Source organism: Adiantum capillus-veneris, chromosome 18 (genome assembly GCF_014529385.1).
Source record: "Adiantum capillus-veneris isolate H3 chromosome 18, ASM1452938v2, whole genome shotgun sequence".
Taxonomy (NCBI): Eukaryota; Viridiplantae; Streptophyta; class Polypodiopsida; order Polypodiales; family Pteridaceae; genus Adiantum; species Adiantum capillus-veneris.
In genome coordinates this window covers 62,112,405-62,129,304 of record NC_140948.1, presented here as the reverse complement: position 1 = coordinate 62,129,304, position 16,900 = coordinate 62,112,405, and the positions used below count along the sequence as shown (strand labels likewise).

Genomic DNA, 16,900 nt, shown 5'->3' with positions numbered 1-16,900 from the left:
ATAGCGTTGAGAGCCTTCACTTAATACTAGTATTAGGGCCTTTGACGACCTCCGCCACCCTTTCCATCACTGCCACCTCTTGTCTCAATTCAGTGTGGTCTCTAGCTCTCGATCTTACAAGTGCTCTCAAACCTTATTTACACATGGCTGCTTGAAGATCTCCTTGAGATTTGTCACAACACAATCGCATGCTCCTCAAGCTCTCACACTAGCTCAAGCTTCCTTATTTAGCTCTGGACACCCCGTTTCGCCCTTGAGGGAGTCCCCAAATCGAAATTGACTTCCTCTGCTACACTCGCCCATGAGCATTTTATAAAAAAAACCCTGTATTATCATATATTGCTAGTCAATGTTAGCCTTAAGGGTACGTTTCATTAAGAAAATTATAATTCTTACTTGCCACTCGAATGCCCATATAAAGTAGCACTAGGAAGGGTAAATATAACCCTCTACTGCCATCTTGGTTGAGGAGCAAGGTAGCAGCTTGAGAAGGGAAGAGGGCGGGGGGGGCGGTCAAGCACAAATAGGGTTGAAGAGGGTAGCAATTGGGAGAAGGGTTGCAAGGGAAGAAACTATCAAAAGCTAAATCCTTCGCCATAGCGCACATTGCGCAACACTGGTAGCAAAACCTTACACCTGTACGAGGTCAACAACACTCGGGGATCTAGGGTGTTCATCTGGAGATCTTGGTCATCATCGACACATTCCATCAGAGCCATTTTTGGCACACTTCACAGAGTGTCTGTATATTTGTTTAAAGCTTTTCGCAAAGGCCTTGAAATATACTCTATTCAAAATTTGATGAAGGATTTCCAAGATAGAAAAGAAAGCTTATTTTAACCATTGGTCGAAGCCCTCTCTCTATTTCTCTCTCCCTCCTTTTCCTTTGCAGCAAAAAGGAGTCGATTTTTATTGCTTGATAGAGGAATCCCACAAGATGCCCAAATGGTTATCTTGCAAGTCATCTATCTGAGGATACAGTTCATGATGAGATTGCTAGGCAAAGAATGTTGAGAAAGACCTACTTTGCATGTTGTTCAACATGGACATAGCCCAGGTGAGGGCCAAACACATGTTCATGCTCTGAGGGAAAAAATAAAATTGGTATAAAGTTCTTGAAGTTTCTTATTCATTTATGATTAACTCTTGTTTCCGTGGGCAACGGGAGTTTCACTCATTAAATGTTAGGGTAAAACCCCAAACTTCCAGACACCAAAATGGCAATCAAGCGTGTTTGTCTTGCAAAGGAGCGAATGAATCGTTCGAGAATGCAATCGAAAGCTCATGCCACAAGGTATGAGACTAAAAAGGTGTTTCTACGTTCAGACTGACACAAAGGAAAATCAAGAGCGTTCTTTGATCTGTTGTGTAAAGGATAGTGGGCTACAAGAGTTAAACCCACAGTTCAACAAATACCACCCCACCTCTCACTCCATCGAGTCCCAAAACCCGACAATACTTACCCTTTGTCCTTAATGTGGGTGTGTGCGCGCTAATAAAAAGACGAAAATGGTATAACCTTTATGTCACCCATGCGTGGTAGATTGGTTATGCCATTTCCCTCTTGAATAACATGTCTCGAGTTCAACTCTCCTCGTTGGATAAGTCTGTAAGGTCTCTTGAGATAGTTTCTTACGACGTTAAAATACTCTGCTTCTCTCTCTCTCTCTCTCTCTCTCTCTCTCTCTCTCTCTCTCACACACACACACACACACACACACAATCTCAGAACTTGAGAAGGCATGAGAGATGAGCAAGAACTCACTCAAGCCTTGGCCATTCGAGTTTGATATAGGTGATTCGATGCCACCATTGGTAGACCAGGCTTTCACGCCATTATATTTACAGAGGTGCTATGTAGTCTTTCTCCATGGTTCTTGAAGATTTGGATTGTGAAGGTGATTCACAAATTCCTTAAGACCAGAATATTGCTCTACAAACATAAGAGTCAAAACTTAGAAGTATCTCACCTACACATGGAAAGCCTCTATTTGGTTTGGAAGGCAAATGCCTATCTGAGGGCTTGCCTTCTCTCGGGCAGTTGCCCGTCCAAGATGTGGTTCACAAATGCCAAGCTCATCCCAGACTGCTTTGCAAGCTTTCTCATCTGCCATCTTACTTGTTGGTTTGTGCTCCAACATTTGTGCAAAACTTTAATAGCAAATAGAAGCTGTCCAAAGGGGGGGAGAGCTCGCGACGAAGAATTTGAGCTCGAGACCTCTCCACGGCAATTGCAGGAATTGGAGAGAGAGCCAGAGAGAATGCTAGGCCCTCCAGGTTCGGAGATATTAGTTGAAATTCCATACCAACACATAACTGCTTGTTCTGAATTCTCAGATGATGGACTTGGATTTGTGGACATGAGTGCTACCCTTCACGCCAGAGGGAGCCTGCACAGTGCAAAGATCAAAAGTTGGTGCCAAGTCAGATGGGATGTTGGGGCACTAAACATGTATAAACTTATGGGAAATTCAATCCACACAGGTCACCCTCACCTAAAGGACCAATAAATAGTTTAATTTCACCGTCACACTTCAAGACCCTTTTGGTAGCATGGCACATCTTCCAAACCACTGGCCACTAACATCCAGAGACACACTACCGAGAGTCCCAATGTTCTGGAAAAACCATTTTTCCAAACATACAAAATTCAATTTACCAAGAGGAAATTTTAGAAAACTAGGTTATTCTTCGGGTTTTTACACTATTTTTCTCTATTTTGGGACAGAATTTATCCCTTTCCCCTTGCCCTCAACCGGCATTTTCGACATTGAAAACCGCACAATATTAAGCTGAGATACATTTTTCCTGAACACTGATTGAGACCTTAAAAGTAAAGAAAATTGCAGGCAACAAAGCAGATGAGAGCATTTGGAGAAAGTTTGGCTTTTGACACATTTACGTAGGCTAGGAATGACAGACATGGCCTCCTACCTAACAATCACAATGGCAAGCAAGGTAAAGCCTTAAATTCAAGCCGACTTTTCCTCCACCGGAACCTCAAGTGTCAATTGCAGCCTTTATTTTTCGCAGAGGGTCAAGTGTTAGAAGCTGCATATACATGTATATTTATGCATATAAATGTCGAATGCGCAAATCTATATGCAACCAGAGACTTAGGTGAACATATTTTCTGGTTGAAAGCTCAAACTTGAGATTTTGACATACCTTAATGGCAGAAACCATTCTCGGTTTTATTCGATATGTATTTACATTTACATAATTCTCCGTGGCAATCTTTTTACAATCTATCTATATCTATCTGTTGAAATCTTAATTAGCAGCTAAGAAGAAGTGCAGCGAATGGGAATTGGAGGAACTAGTGGCAAACACCATTACGACGGCTTGTTGGATAAAAAATGCTCAGCTACAATTCTTCTTTGAATCTTCCCTGTTGGAGTTCTGGCACGTCCTTAGCAAAAATTATCCTTTTAGGAATTTTAAAAGTTGTAAGGTTGTTCTTGCAAAACTCCTTGCTGCTGTTTTCCAACAGCCTATCTCCCATCCCCTATCTATTCTCTTTAATGACCTTAAGTCTTCGGCCACTCAACTATGTAATAAAGCTTGTTATCTGTTGTATGAGGATGAAACCATCGCTTCTCTTCAGCTCAATTTGAGGTGGCAGCAATGGAATGTATGCTTGGCCAAAGTCTTTCAAGATACAAGATGAAAGATGAAAGAAGCCTTAGCTTTATGATCTCTTGCTTGGGGCTAACTCACCCCCTTCCTATGGGTTCATTGTAATGTTTTATTTCAGCATCTTTTAATACAACTCAACTTTTCTCAAAAAAAAAAAAAAAAAAACTCCTTGATCTCCTCCTCAGTTACAAACGCCCCTTCTGAGAATACATTGGCAGCATTTAGCTGCAGAGAAAATATAAATAATATTCTCATGAGCTCTGCAACAAAGACAGCTGGATGAGCAAGAAGGACAGCATCAACTTCCAAAGGCGAAATCTCTTGTCCTGCATGAGCGCCGCAGAAAGAGGTTCCGGGACTTGTGAATCATTGATTAGAGATCACATTAAATGTTGTAATATAATCTATTTAAACTTGCAATCAAGATGTTTAGGAAACTGAACTAAACCAGAAACAAAGAAAGTAATCATAGAAGCCTACCCCCTCGATTAATTAACTCCTTGATTCGACCTGTCAAGCTCAAGTAGCCATCCTCATCTAAAAAGCCCCTATCTCCAGTGTGAAACCACCCAATTTCCAAATGCAAATGCCGCTTTGTTAGCATCCACATTATTTTTATACCCCTTGGTTACATTTAGTCCCTTATACAAACCTCTCCCACTTGTCCGGGTGGCAACTCTCTTCCCTCATCGTCGACGATAGCAAGCTTAATGCCTGTGGGCTTACCAACACAGCCAGGTTCGTGAGGGCCATGTTGAGGTACAGGGTTAGAAGTCATTTGATGGCTGGCTTCTGTCATTGCTTAAGCCCGGAATGCTTCTTCTAACTGTTGGAGAACCTGGGGCAAGCGATGCACTGCGAATCTGAGGTCTGGGTAGCTTGGCTCTGGTTTAGCTTTGTGCTTTTCAGTAAAATCTGGTGTACAGTGGGTACTGCTCTGTACCATGTTGCTCCATGCATCTTCATATCATCCCAAAATTTTGTGGCAGAGAATCGTCCGGAACTAGGTAGAACAACAGTCCCTCCTGCTATGAGAGAGGACAGCGAACCTGCCATTAAGCCATGCACAAGTTGTAAAATGATCACAGTTTTATCGCCAGGCCTAATTCATATGCTTGCGCCTTGGACAATGTGCTGTACTGATGCCGAACACGGAACATCCTTTTGCGGACAGCTGTACGGAATCCCGTTTTTAGTGCTGACAGCTTTTGGGAACTCTTGCTTTTAATTTTAGAAGCTTTTGGGGGGCGTGCTTTTAGCAACCCTATGCAATCTTTATAAGTGCCCTTAGGGGCTCACTTCTCAGAGCATCTGGATGCACAGACAGAGAATGAGCACCCGCGGGCTCAGGGCCATGTCGTCTGTCTTTTGTTCTGGCAATTAATTTGAAGTGAATCTCTGTTGTGTCACGGCAGAGTCTTGACTTGGGGTGTCCAAGTTTGTTACAGAAAGTCAAGAACTGAACCTAATAGAACTTCTGAGTAGCAGCCAAGGAGCCTAACCCTAGAAATCCTAAAGCTTGAACTTTGAGGAGGTTTTTCATAAAATGCGCTGACATACTTACGTGGCAGTCCATACAGATGATGACGTGGTAGGACAAGATGGGTTTTTCGCGTTTTGCGTTGTTAGTGCCGCGTGGCAGACTGTACGGATTTTTGCAAATTAGATTGGCTGCTATTGAGAGATCCTAGTGCTAGCTTTTGAGAGCAGATGCTGTTGGGAAGAAGTGCTTTTGAACTGATTGTTTTGGTGCTCTGCTTTTGGGTATCCCTTGTAAGTTTAAAAGGACCCGTGGGGCCTCACTTTGCAAAGCATCTGGATGCAAAATCTGAGACCACAGGACCCTCGGGAGTTGTACTTTGTGACTTGTAATAATAATGAAATATCGAAAGGGGCATCAGTCTTTGGGGCCAGTGCTTCGGGGCACAGAACTCCGCCGTGCCGTGACGACATCTCTCTCTCTCTCTCTCTCTCTCTCTCTCTCTCTCTCTCTCTCTCTATCTATCTATCTATCTCTCTCTTAAAGTTCATTGATTTTGCAGTTTCTAATCATGTGTTGATATTGATTTCTCACTTGGAGTGTCCAAGCTTGTAACACCTTTGCTGAAATTTGTGTTCGCGCAAACTCGTCAGAGTGCTGAAAATCTGTGGGGATAGCCGCTATAGCACTTGTTTGAGTGCGGCTATTCTCAAGGGGATGCACACAAGCTTCTATGGGCTGCTTTTCACCTCTGAGCGCACTTCATAGTTGAACTAAAGTTGAGAGAGATCAGCTTTGTCTAAGTGTGTGTATACTATTGAGCAAGAGGTACAAACAGGTAGCGCTACCTTGCTTATAGCCTAGCATGTGATTTTCCTATGCCAAATGGCACTTGAGAGGGAGAGAGAAGGCTCGTACAACTTCCAGCGCTATTGTTTTCCAAAAACCCAAGCTACATGTTGATTTTGGGAAAATTACCAAAATACCCCCTGTAATTTGAAAATTCTCGAAATACCATTCAAATTTAAAAAATTCCCAATCCCTTGTATGATTTTTGGATGGATTTGCGTGAATATTGCTTAGCGTAATCTTTTTGACAATGGAGTTCTATCTTAAAGTGTTTTAGACAAAATTATTCACCAATGAGCTCACAAATAGAGGCATTTGTGTCAAAAAATGATAAACGATTTCATCTTATATGCCCACAATACCATTTAAAATCCTAGGCCTATCATCTTCTATTGAGGGAGAACCAATCTTCCTATGAAAGGTTGCAAAAAAGAAGTTATTAGCGACGTTTGGCAGGCTAATGAGAGGTATTTTGGGAATTTTGGAGAAGTTGAAGGGCATTTTGGGAATTTCTGGTTTTTTATGAGGGATATATTGGGAATTTTTGAAATTTCAGGGGTGGGTATTTTGGGCATTTCCATGAATTACAGGGGTATTTTGATAATTTTCCCTTAATTCTTTATGTTATAATATTTGGCCTGTTAAAGTAGCCCGGCCACTCACTTTAGAAGGTTTTCAAACCTTAGGCTTAGAAATGAGTGCCAAAATAGGGGCTCTCGCCTATTGGCAACTAGTTTTTCTCTGTTGTTTCCATGCTCCTCCCGACTTAGTCTGCCTGCTCTTGTGAGGACGTAATTACAATGTGCCTGGCCGGCCGGCCACTTTCTCAGGTGGCCACAGTAAAAATGTTAAATCGTGACTTTTCTGAACTCGGGACACCACCTTACTCATGCGCTTGTTCTAACGTGTTCTGCACTATATCCGGCTACTCTTCTACTTATCATACTATCTGCACACCGATAAATTTCTAGATAGCACATTCTATCGGAAAATTTGCCCGCATGTTACATTATTAATTGGTACCAATAAATTCATAAATTAGTTCTATGTGCACAAAAATCATTTTTATTCGTTTATAGTTGTAGCTAAAAGTATTACATCCCTCCGGCTTCTAAACAAGTGTCCTCAACTATAGGGGTTCATGATACTTATGCAGGATGTTTGGGTAATCTTTCAATTATGATTCTTCATCCACATAGCATCCTATAGGCAGACTTGGACACTCCAAGCGAGAAATCAATAGCAACATACAAACAGAAACTTCATAATCACTCAACTTTTGTAGAGATAAAGAGAGAGAGAGAGAGAGAGAGAGAGAGAGAGAGAGAGAGTCGACATGCCATTAGGAACTAACTTTGGAAAAGGAGGTATGCAGAAGTTAGTGGAGGATATGGCAACTAGTCATGCTATTTTTGCAGTGGAGGTTGGTACCTATGGGGCAAAGATAGAGCTAATTCCAAAGAAATAATTAAAGTATACTCCATATGATTTTGAGGAGGCTAATAGCTTGTGGCCATATGCAGTAGCATCAGCTGAAAAAGAAAAGGTAACTAAACAGGTGTTACATGAAGCTGTTGATTGTATATGCCATACAACAGGTTGGGATGACCCTGTGGACTCTTTATCAGTGCATGCATATCTTGCAAAATGCTATAACAATGAAGCAATTGTGGAAGAGAAGCGCAGACGTGAGAATGGAGATGCAGGTCCTTCTACTTCAAAGAGGGTTACAAGAGCTGGTGGAAGAAAGGATCCAAGATCTTCTTATGAGGCTCCACCACATGTGCCTCCTCCTCCTGAGATTCCTATGGAGGAGGCATCTACAGGGAAGAAGAAAGAGCAAGGAAAAGCTAAAGCAAAAGGCCCTGCATACAAACTACAATCTGACATTGAAGCTGCCACAAACTTAAAGCAAGTATTGGAGGAAAGGATTTTGAATAGCAAAGTTGAGTTTACCTTGGGTGAGGTTCTTGGCATTGCTAAACGTGAGTTTCATGAAGAAATTATAGATATCATAAAAAGAAAGAGGCAAACTCTCACTGAGTCTATTCCTCCATAGTCTGAGGGTGAAGGGGAGCCACTTAAGGCACATGGAATACATGTCCAAGAGAGTGATTGTGATGAAAATGTGGTAGGATGCTACCAGTCTTCTCAAAGAGATGCACATGCTCGATTTGCAGATGATGATGATGATGATGATGTAGCCTCCTATAAAAGCCACTACTCCAAAAGTCATTGGGAAAGAGCTACAACAGAAACCTTAGTCAAGGTGGGTGATCTTGAGGAGCCATATGTTGCATTGATAGATCATGGCTCTGAGATCAATCTTATGTCCAAGAGTCGTTACATGAAGGGTAAGTGGCCGATAGACACAGACCATAGGTGGATGATTAGAGCTGCAAATAACTCATCAAGAGAGCTGTATGGGGCTTGTCCAAATGTGAAAGTGACGATTGGTAATGTGAAGGATGAGCAAAATTTCTTTGTGCAGGAGATGTCTACCTATCCTCTTATCGTTGGGCAGCCATACATCACAATCGCTCGCATGGAAACAAAGGTCTTGGATGATGGTTCTGCTTATGCTAGGGTAAAGAGCAGACATGGGAAGCGAACTGTGCAATTTTTGACTGTGTGTGAATCACAAGAGGAACCGCAATAGTCTTCGTGAGTATCCTCTACCAAAAGCGAACAAAGAGTTCAAAGAGTACAGGGGGACAAGGGGTTTTGGCCATGTACCATTGTGAAGCGGGATTGCAATGGTACAAGAAGAAAAAGATTCTCGCCTGACCCAAAGCGAGAAGAAGCTTTTTCTATAGGTTTCCAGGGATTAACAGAGCATGGGTCAGAATGTTTTATGAAGCTTGATGATATGAAAATAAGTGCATGACAATATGTATATAGTGTACAGAAATACATGAAAGAAAATGGTTTCATAGAGGATAGTGAATACATTTCAGGTTTCTTTGAACAAGTTTCTCATGTAGATACTATGCTTGAGCTTGAAGCTATAATGGATTCTAGTATGCAAGATGGAACCCACATTGTGGAAGTATGCTCTATGGAAATGTATGATGTGATTGAGGCTTTTGAAGATCAGAAAGATTTCAATGCTAATGAAGGACTGGAAGTGCATGTGGAGACCAAGTACAAAATGGTGGCAAAGAAAGTGAGACCAGTGGCCTTACATTTACCATCAGATTGCAGGAAAAAGCTAGAGCAAGCTTCTTTGCAGCCGAGTCTCAGGGATCCAACAAGAACTGGACACAAGTTCACAATGGAATCCCTAAAAGAGATAAAAGCTGGCTGTGAAGATTTTTTAACAGAAGAAGAGACGAAGAGTTTTAAAGAAATGCTTTCAAGACATGGTAAGGCTTTCGCTTTCCAGCCACATGAGATAGGGTGTGTTGATCCTAATGTTGTTGCACCTATGGTGATCTTCACTATCCCTCACGTGCCTTGAAATCTACGCCCAATTTCGGTTCCAAAGGCACATTTTCCAAAGTTAATAGAACTACTCAATGAAAAGATTAGCATGGGTATCTTGGAGCCTTCTTGTGCGCCATATTCAAACAGGTGGTTCACTGTGCCTAAGAAGAATGGAGCTTTGCGGTTCATACAAGATATGCAACCTGTAAACAAGGTTACCATCAGGAATGTGGGCACAGGACCTATAGTGGATAAATTTACAGAGGCGTTTGCAGGAAGGTCAATTTACTCAATGGGAGATGTCTATTCAGGGTACGATCAATTTCAGCTAGATGTTGAGAGTAGAGATCTGACAACTATGAAAACACCTTTGGGATTGGTAAGGATGTGTACCTTACCTCAAGGAGCAACAAATTGAGTTTCACACATGATGAATGGGATGAACATGGTTCTACGTGACTTTATACCTCAAATCACAATGCCATTTCTTGATGATGTGCCCATCAAAGGATGTGAAGACAAAGATAAAGATGAAGCTATCGATTCAAGGGGGTGCCGTAAGTTTGTTGCAGACCATATTGAATATTGTGAGAAGATTTTGTCAAATCTTGAAGAAGTTAATCTTACCCTGTCAGGGCAAAAATATGTATTTGGTGTTAATGAAGTGTTGATTGTGGGGCATATGTGTGGTCCTTATGGTAGAAGGCCTTGTCCAAAAAAGATGGATGCAATAAAAAACATGAAAGAAACATGTACAACTATAACTGAAGGTCAAATATTTCTTGGTGCTTGCCTCTTCTATCTTATTTGGATACCACATTATGCACATGTAGCAGATCCCCTTTATAGGTTGTTGAGAAAGAATCAGAAGTTTCGATGGGAAGAAGAGCACACAAAAGCCATGAGAAAGCTAAAGAAACTACTTCTTTCATCGCCAACCTTGAGAAAGGTAGACTATGCATGTGAGAGACCTGTCATTGTGACAGTGGACACGCGTCCTACTAGGATAGGATGGGTAGTAGGGCAAGATGATGATGAAGGAAAAAGGTTTGTGGTGAGATTTGGAGCCAAGATTCCGAGTTCTCGCCAATGTGATTATGCACAAGTAAAATGGGAACTATGGGGGGTGGTTACAGCATTGAGGTGTGACAAGGAGTACTTGATAGGGGCATCAGTGGTTGTGGAAACTGATTGTTTGCCTCTTCTTGGAATGATCACAAACTGTTCGACTCTTAATATTGCAATGCTGCGATGGATAGTCTACATAATGTCCTTGAATTCTGAGTTCAAGCATATTGCAGGGAAAGACAATCCAATGGCAGATATGCTATCTAGGGCAAGGTATGAAGATGAACACGACATGATTATTGAGGGAGATGATGTAGATAAAAAGTTTTACACTATTGATCATGCAAAGAGTAGTCATGCATGTTTTGTTTCTTCACTTGAGTCCTTTACAGAGGAACTATATGAGGATGAATGGCTCTTGATAGGTCGCTACTTAAGTACTCTACAGAAGCAGGATGATTGGATTGAGCAAGAATTTAAGAGGATATGAAGAACAGCATATGGATACTTCTTGAGGGATGGATACCTATGGAAGCATCCTAAACGAAGAGATGGAACACCATTGCACGTAGTATGCGATAAGGTTACTCAGCAACAAATCATCAAGGAGTTCCATGAAAGTTTATGGGTAGGACATCGAGGTGTATGGGAAACATTTGCCAAGGTAAAAGAAAGGTATTGGTGGAAAGGGATGTATAAGGATGTGGCTGAGTTTGTGGAGTCTTGCGTGACATGCCAAATGTATTCAAATGTACGGCATCGTGATGGACTACATCCTACTTATCCATTATCCATGCATTACAAATGGGTTGTGGACTTGGTTACAATGCCTTTGGGACTTTGACAAATGAGGTATTTGGTGCTTGCAAGAGAAGGTTTGTCTAATCAAGTTGAAGGGCGTGCATTGAGGACAAAGAGTACACAAACTATATGTAAATTTCTTCTTGAAGATATGATCTGTCGCTATGGGTGTGTGGGAAAGATAGCTGTAGATAGAGGAGAATTGGATGCTGATGAAGCAAGGGAATTCTTCTCTAGAATGGGCATCAAACTAGCTTTAACTTGTGCTTATAACCCAGAGGGAAATGGCAAAAGTGAAAGAGGACATCCTCCAATAATCAAAGATTTAGCTAAGGCTTGTGAAGGTAAGCTTGGAGAGTGGCCAAGGTTACTACCATTTGCATTGTGGGTTGACCGTACAACACATAGTTCAGTCACTGGCTATATGCCTGTTGAATTGATGTATGGTCAAAAAACTGTGATGCCAATTGAAGTTGCAGTTCTTACATGGAATGTATTTCCATGGGAAGATGGAATGAGTAGAGAAGACCTTCTTGCATTGCGCATACGGAAACTAGAAAGAAGGCTTGAAGACATTGAGCTTGCAAAAGCTCGACTAAAGAATGCAAGGTTGAAAAACAAAGACATATTTGACAAGATGCATATATATAGATATATAGGCTCAGACCAAAAGACATTGAAGAAGGTGATTGGGTGTTGGTGTACAATAGTAGCCTTGAAAACCAGCACTCTACAATAAGGAAGCTTGCAAAGAGATGGTTTGGTCCTTATGTTGTCAAACATGTGCATGGAAATGCAACTTACACCTTGCGTAAACTGGATGGGACAGAACTGAAAATTCCCATTGCAGGAAAAAGAATTAAATTATTCAAAAGAAGAGGGGATTCTGATCCATTTAACTATATGAAAACTGAGGATGAAAGTGAGAATATGGCGTCTCACCATGAGTTTTAATGCTCTACAAATGTTATTATGGCACATACCGGAGGATGTGCATGTTCTGAGGGGGTGGATGTCGTGCCGTGGCACGTACATAGTGTGAAAAAAAACATTCACCTCACTCTTGACACTTCTCAATGTATGCAAATAAAACCAATCATGTATAGATTGTGATTTATGTTGAAGCGTCTACTGTGGTCATTATCATGCACATACCTATCCGCGGAGTCGTGGCCTTGGATGTGGCACATTTGCATGATTTTCCACTTGATAAGATGCTTAATTTGGTTTTACAATGTACATATTCCAATTTTTTAATGGTGGCACACTCATCTTGCCTATAAAGATTGATGCGAGCAAAAATTATCAAAAATAGCAGTTAGCAGGCGCCGTTACAGAATTGCATGGAAAGTGACCCAAAATGGTATATTGATGGAAAATGATTCTTATCTATGATTTTTATGCTTATGCCAGTGATCCCACAAATTTAGGGATTTTTAAAACTCGGTTTGGGATTTTTCGCATAAAAAATGAAATTTTTTGGGTCAAAAATGAGCTGAAAATGACCTAGTTTTGGTCCAAAGTGGCAAAATGGCCCAAAAATTGACACATCAACTGAAAATGAAGTGGGGAAGAGAGAGAAGGGAGCTTTTTACAAAAAAAAAAAAACAACAATTTTGCTCTACTGTGTAATAGCTTCCATGGTTGCCCAATCTATGTGTGCTGCAGTCCTACCTCTTCGCAATCTTGTATCTAAGCTTGTGAGGGAGTACTGAATTAGGGTTTCCCCTTATCAAAATGGTGTTTGGGATTCAATATAGAAGCTCTTAAATCTCTACAAAATCAAAAAATGGTCACCAAGAAGGTGGAAGCTCGAGCATTCCTTTCGACTGTTTGATGTTACGACTATGTAATTGGGGGCGAGGCTACATGATACCATGAAAGGTTTGGGTTTTGATTGAGAATTGTGCTTGTATGAGCATTGAGGTTTCATGGCTGAAACATTAGTGTTTTTCAATGGTCTTTTAAAGTGAAGTTGAATGTGATTTGATGATCCTCTCATCATACTCTCGACTACGAAAACAAGCAATTTCCAAGCACGATAGGAAAGAGGGTTTGTGACTTTGCTGTCACGAACGCTCTTAGATTCTCTGCCACCCTTAGAAAGAGGGTTGGTAATTCTCCACAAACGCTTTCTCGCAAAGGGTTTGTGACTCTCATCACGAACTCTCATAGCCAGAGGTTCTGCACCTTCCCAACTAGACTGCACACATTCCGACAGCGTGTCCATTAAAAAATAAATAAAAATAATAATAATAATAATAATAATAAAATATATATATATATATTAAAAACCACAAACACGAGCATGTCTTCCGGCTTTTTTCTATTCTTAGCTCTTACTTTTGGCCATTGTGAGCCTATATGAAGGTCCGAGGTGGAGGTATTGGTTGCAGAAGAAGTTGAAGCCATCCAACTTCAGCCATGGGAGGTAGTCCAATATGCCACTAATCGAGTAAGACAAACATATAATTCTCTAATGTTATTCATGTTGACCTGGAAAGCAAAGCATATGAATTCTTTTAAACCGCTCAAGAAACGTAATTGTATCACAAGAAACAAGCATATGATTGTGTAGAATAGTGAAAGATTTGCTTGATAAATTATCATTGTTTGATAAATTGTTTTTGTTTGATAAGTTGTTACTGCTTGATATAAAGAGTTGTTTGATCATGTTTGAAGAATCATTTAAAGAGAAAAATTGTTGAAAGAATATCTTTTGATTCATTGCGGTTAGTGAGATGCCTCTTGGTTAGCGAGATGATCCCCTGGTTAGCGTAGATGAAGCTGAGGTTATTGACTCCCTTTTTAAACATCATGGTTAGCAAGATGCCTTGTGGTTAGCAAGATGTCTCGTGGATAGTGAGATGCCTGACAATTAGCAAGATGCCCTTGCGGGTTGTAATTGGAAAAGTTGCAGAATTCGCGATTAGCGAATAAGTAACTCCTATGCAAAGGCTCTGTTGGTTAGACAAAGAAAGTTTGCGGTTAGCGGCAAACTCATGTGAAAATTGGTAATATGCATATTGAGACTATGGGTGACATTTTTTCTCCTTCTTATGAGTTGACATGGTATCATGATGACTTGTGTGCACGCGGACCCATTTTGGACGATGAGATTGATGTTGGTGATGTTGATGATGTTGATGATGTTGTTGGTGGCACTGAGTTTTCTGCTCGTTATGTTCATTGTGAGCAAGAGGTTGGTTTCTGTGATGTGAATTGTGATGATAATTTTGATTGGGGCTTTGATGATCCGCAAGTTGAGATGCATGAGGAGATGCAAGTTAGTGTGTTCCATGCATTGTCAAGGGTGAAAAAACTTAGGAAAACCTCACGTGCACATGTGGATGTTGAAGAGGATTTTAACTTGTAAAGCTGGAACATCCATGAAGACATGAATACATTGGATATTTTGTCTTGGCTTCATGTGAGTGATACAGCTCACGATGGTGAGAATGTTGATCCATGGTCTTTTGGGTTGTATGACATGAATGTTGATGTTTGGTGCTCACTAGTGATTGATGATTGTCCTTGTGACTTTGAAGGATGACATTATGTGTGCACGATGGATGCAAGAATAATACTTGTTCATTTGATCGTGGTAAGGGTATATGGTGTTAACCCCCCCCCCCCCCCCCCCCCCGCCTCTCTCTCTCTCTCTCTCCAGTGACAAACTTGAGCTGCACTTGGAGCTGACACTAAGAGCGAATGGTGTAGCTTTTCCATCAACAAAGTGAGCCCCCCTATATTAGAAGAAACATACTCAACCTTCAAGTTTTGCTTAGTCTCTCTACTGTGCATGTGGCGTAGACACCCTCATGATCAATGAAACTCGTTCCGAAGAAAAAAAGAAAGTATGTCTTTTGACTTTTCATTGTCAGAAGGCTTTTTTATTCCCTCAGTTTATCTTTAATTTTTCATTTTAGACTAGATGTTTTGTGAGGTCTTCGTTGAAGTTAAGTGAGCGAATGAGTGACACATGGAGGCCCTCTCCTTCCTTGATTTTTTTTTTTGGAAGACATGTGAGTTTTGCAAAAAAAAGAAAAATCAAGGAAGGAGAGGGTCTCCATGTGTCACTCTCCTTCCTTGAAAATTTTCTGCTCCATGCTATATAGCTAGTAGAGAATAAGAGTATCTTCCACGTTCTTTGCACCCATTTGTAGATTATGGTGGCAAGACCCCGTGAGTAAGGAAAATCTTTAAATAGATACAAAGGATCCCCTGAAGCCTCTTTGCACCCTTGAGGGGTACAATATTGAGAATCCCCATATATAATTTATATAGGCGTTTGAGGGGTATTTAAAATATCCAATTTTAACATGTTTGAATTAATAAAATGACCCCTTATTTTATAATTTATGTCAAAATGAAGCATCAAAACACCTTTTTAACGTATTTCTATTGATATATTTAAAATATTTTGCATAAAAAACCTCCTTCTAAACTCATGTGGTACCTTAACTTGATTACATAGTGCACCCCCCCAATTTGTACCCAGAGCAAGCATCAGTGCGAATCCCTCTACCAAGAACCTTATTTCATGTTGGGATAGACCCTCTTAGCACTTTCCAAGTAAATATATTCATTGAAATTGGCCATTTTATATCTCCCAAAAATTGTTTAAACACTTCAGCTACTTCTCGTCGAACCAATTCACCCTCCATAATTTGATGAGCAAAGTAAACTAATCCACCATATAAAATCATATTACTAGATGTTCCCAAAGCACAAACCTTATGTCCTTGGGCCAAACATCAAGCTTTCCAATCGAACTCCATCCCCATGGAAAGCATTGTACGATTGTATAAGGCCTTTGAGACTCTACTAATCAATATTCTTTCATTTATAATCAAATTATGCTGGACCACCAATCGGTCTATGTTCTTTCAGCAAAAGTTGTCATTGTTCGAGACATGCACGAACTTGGAGATCCCTTTCTTATTCATCTTTCTGGAAACTTCTCTTGAAAAAGTTTTCAAGGAACCTCCTCCTAGCTTGGAGAGCTAAGGGGAATGGTGTAGGATGGAGCACCTAAAGTATCTAAAGGTCTCTCCCCATTCTAGATACAATGCCACTTTGTTGCACTTTCTTATTAGCTCACATGTGCGGCCTCCTAGTCCTATAAATTCTATCCTGGAGCGAGTAATTTGTAATGTACTTTAACTTCCTTGAGGCATAAGATCTACTTTGTCAATCATATCCCATGCCATGACTATCTAATACAGCCTTTGATTTGTTAAGGATACTACTAGCTTTTCAATATCGTACTATTTAGTTGTCTGCTGGAGTAATAGATGAAAATATCCATGTTGTTCTCTTCAGGCTGTGCCACGATGCATCCAGTTGCATATGCCAATGCATCAACATTGTTGTGATGCTCCGCATCCACAAGGGGAAACTAAGAGAGTATACCACTTTCTAGGTGTTCGTTGTTGAATCAGTATGCTAGATAGAGTTGTGCACAGACTACTGTGGTTTAGATGTATGTCATATGTTGAGTGTTCATGCCAAATATGGTGTACTTTAGAGGGAAATAAGTCCTTGAGGAAAATCTTGTTCCAAATTTCATCTCTTGCAGTACATTGATAGTGGGCCATGGTATTAGAGTTGTGCTCATCACTATAGTGGTCCAAA

The 16,900-nt window shown here is 40.7% G+C and overlaps 2 pseudogenes; one reads left to right on the top strand and one right to left on the bottom strand.

Moving 5' to 3' along the window:
* Positions 1-3,335: 3,335 nt before the first annotated feature.
* LOC147435761 (oxalate--CoA ligase-like) lies at positions 3,336-4,995 on the bottom strand (annotated as a pseudogene).
* Positions 4,996-14,297: 9,302 nt separating this feature from the next.
* The window catches only part of LOC147435760 (12-oxophytodienoate reductase 7-like), a 55,976-nt pseudogene continuing 53,373 nt past the window's right edge, over positions 14,298-16,900 (top strand).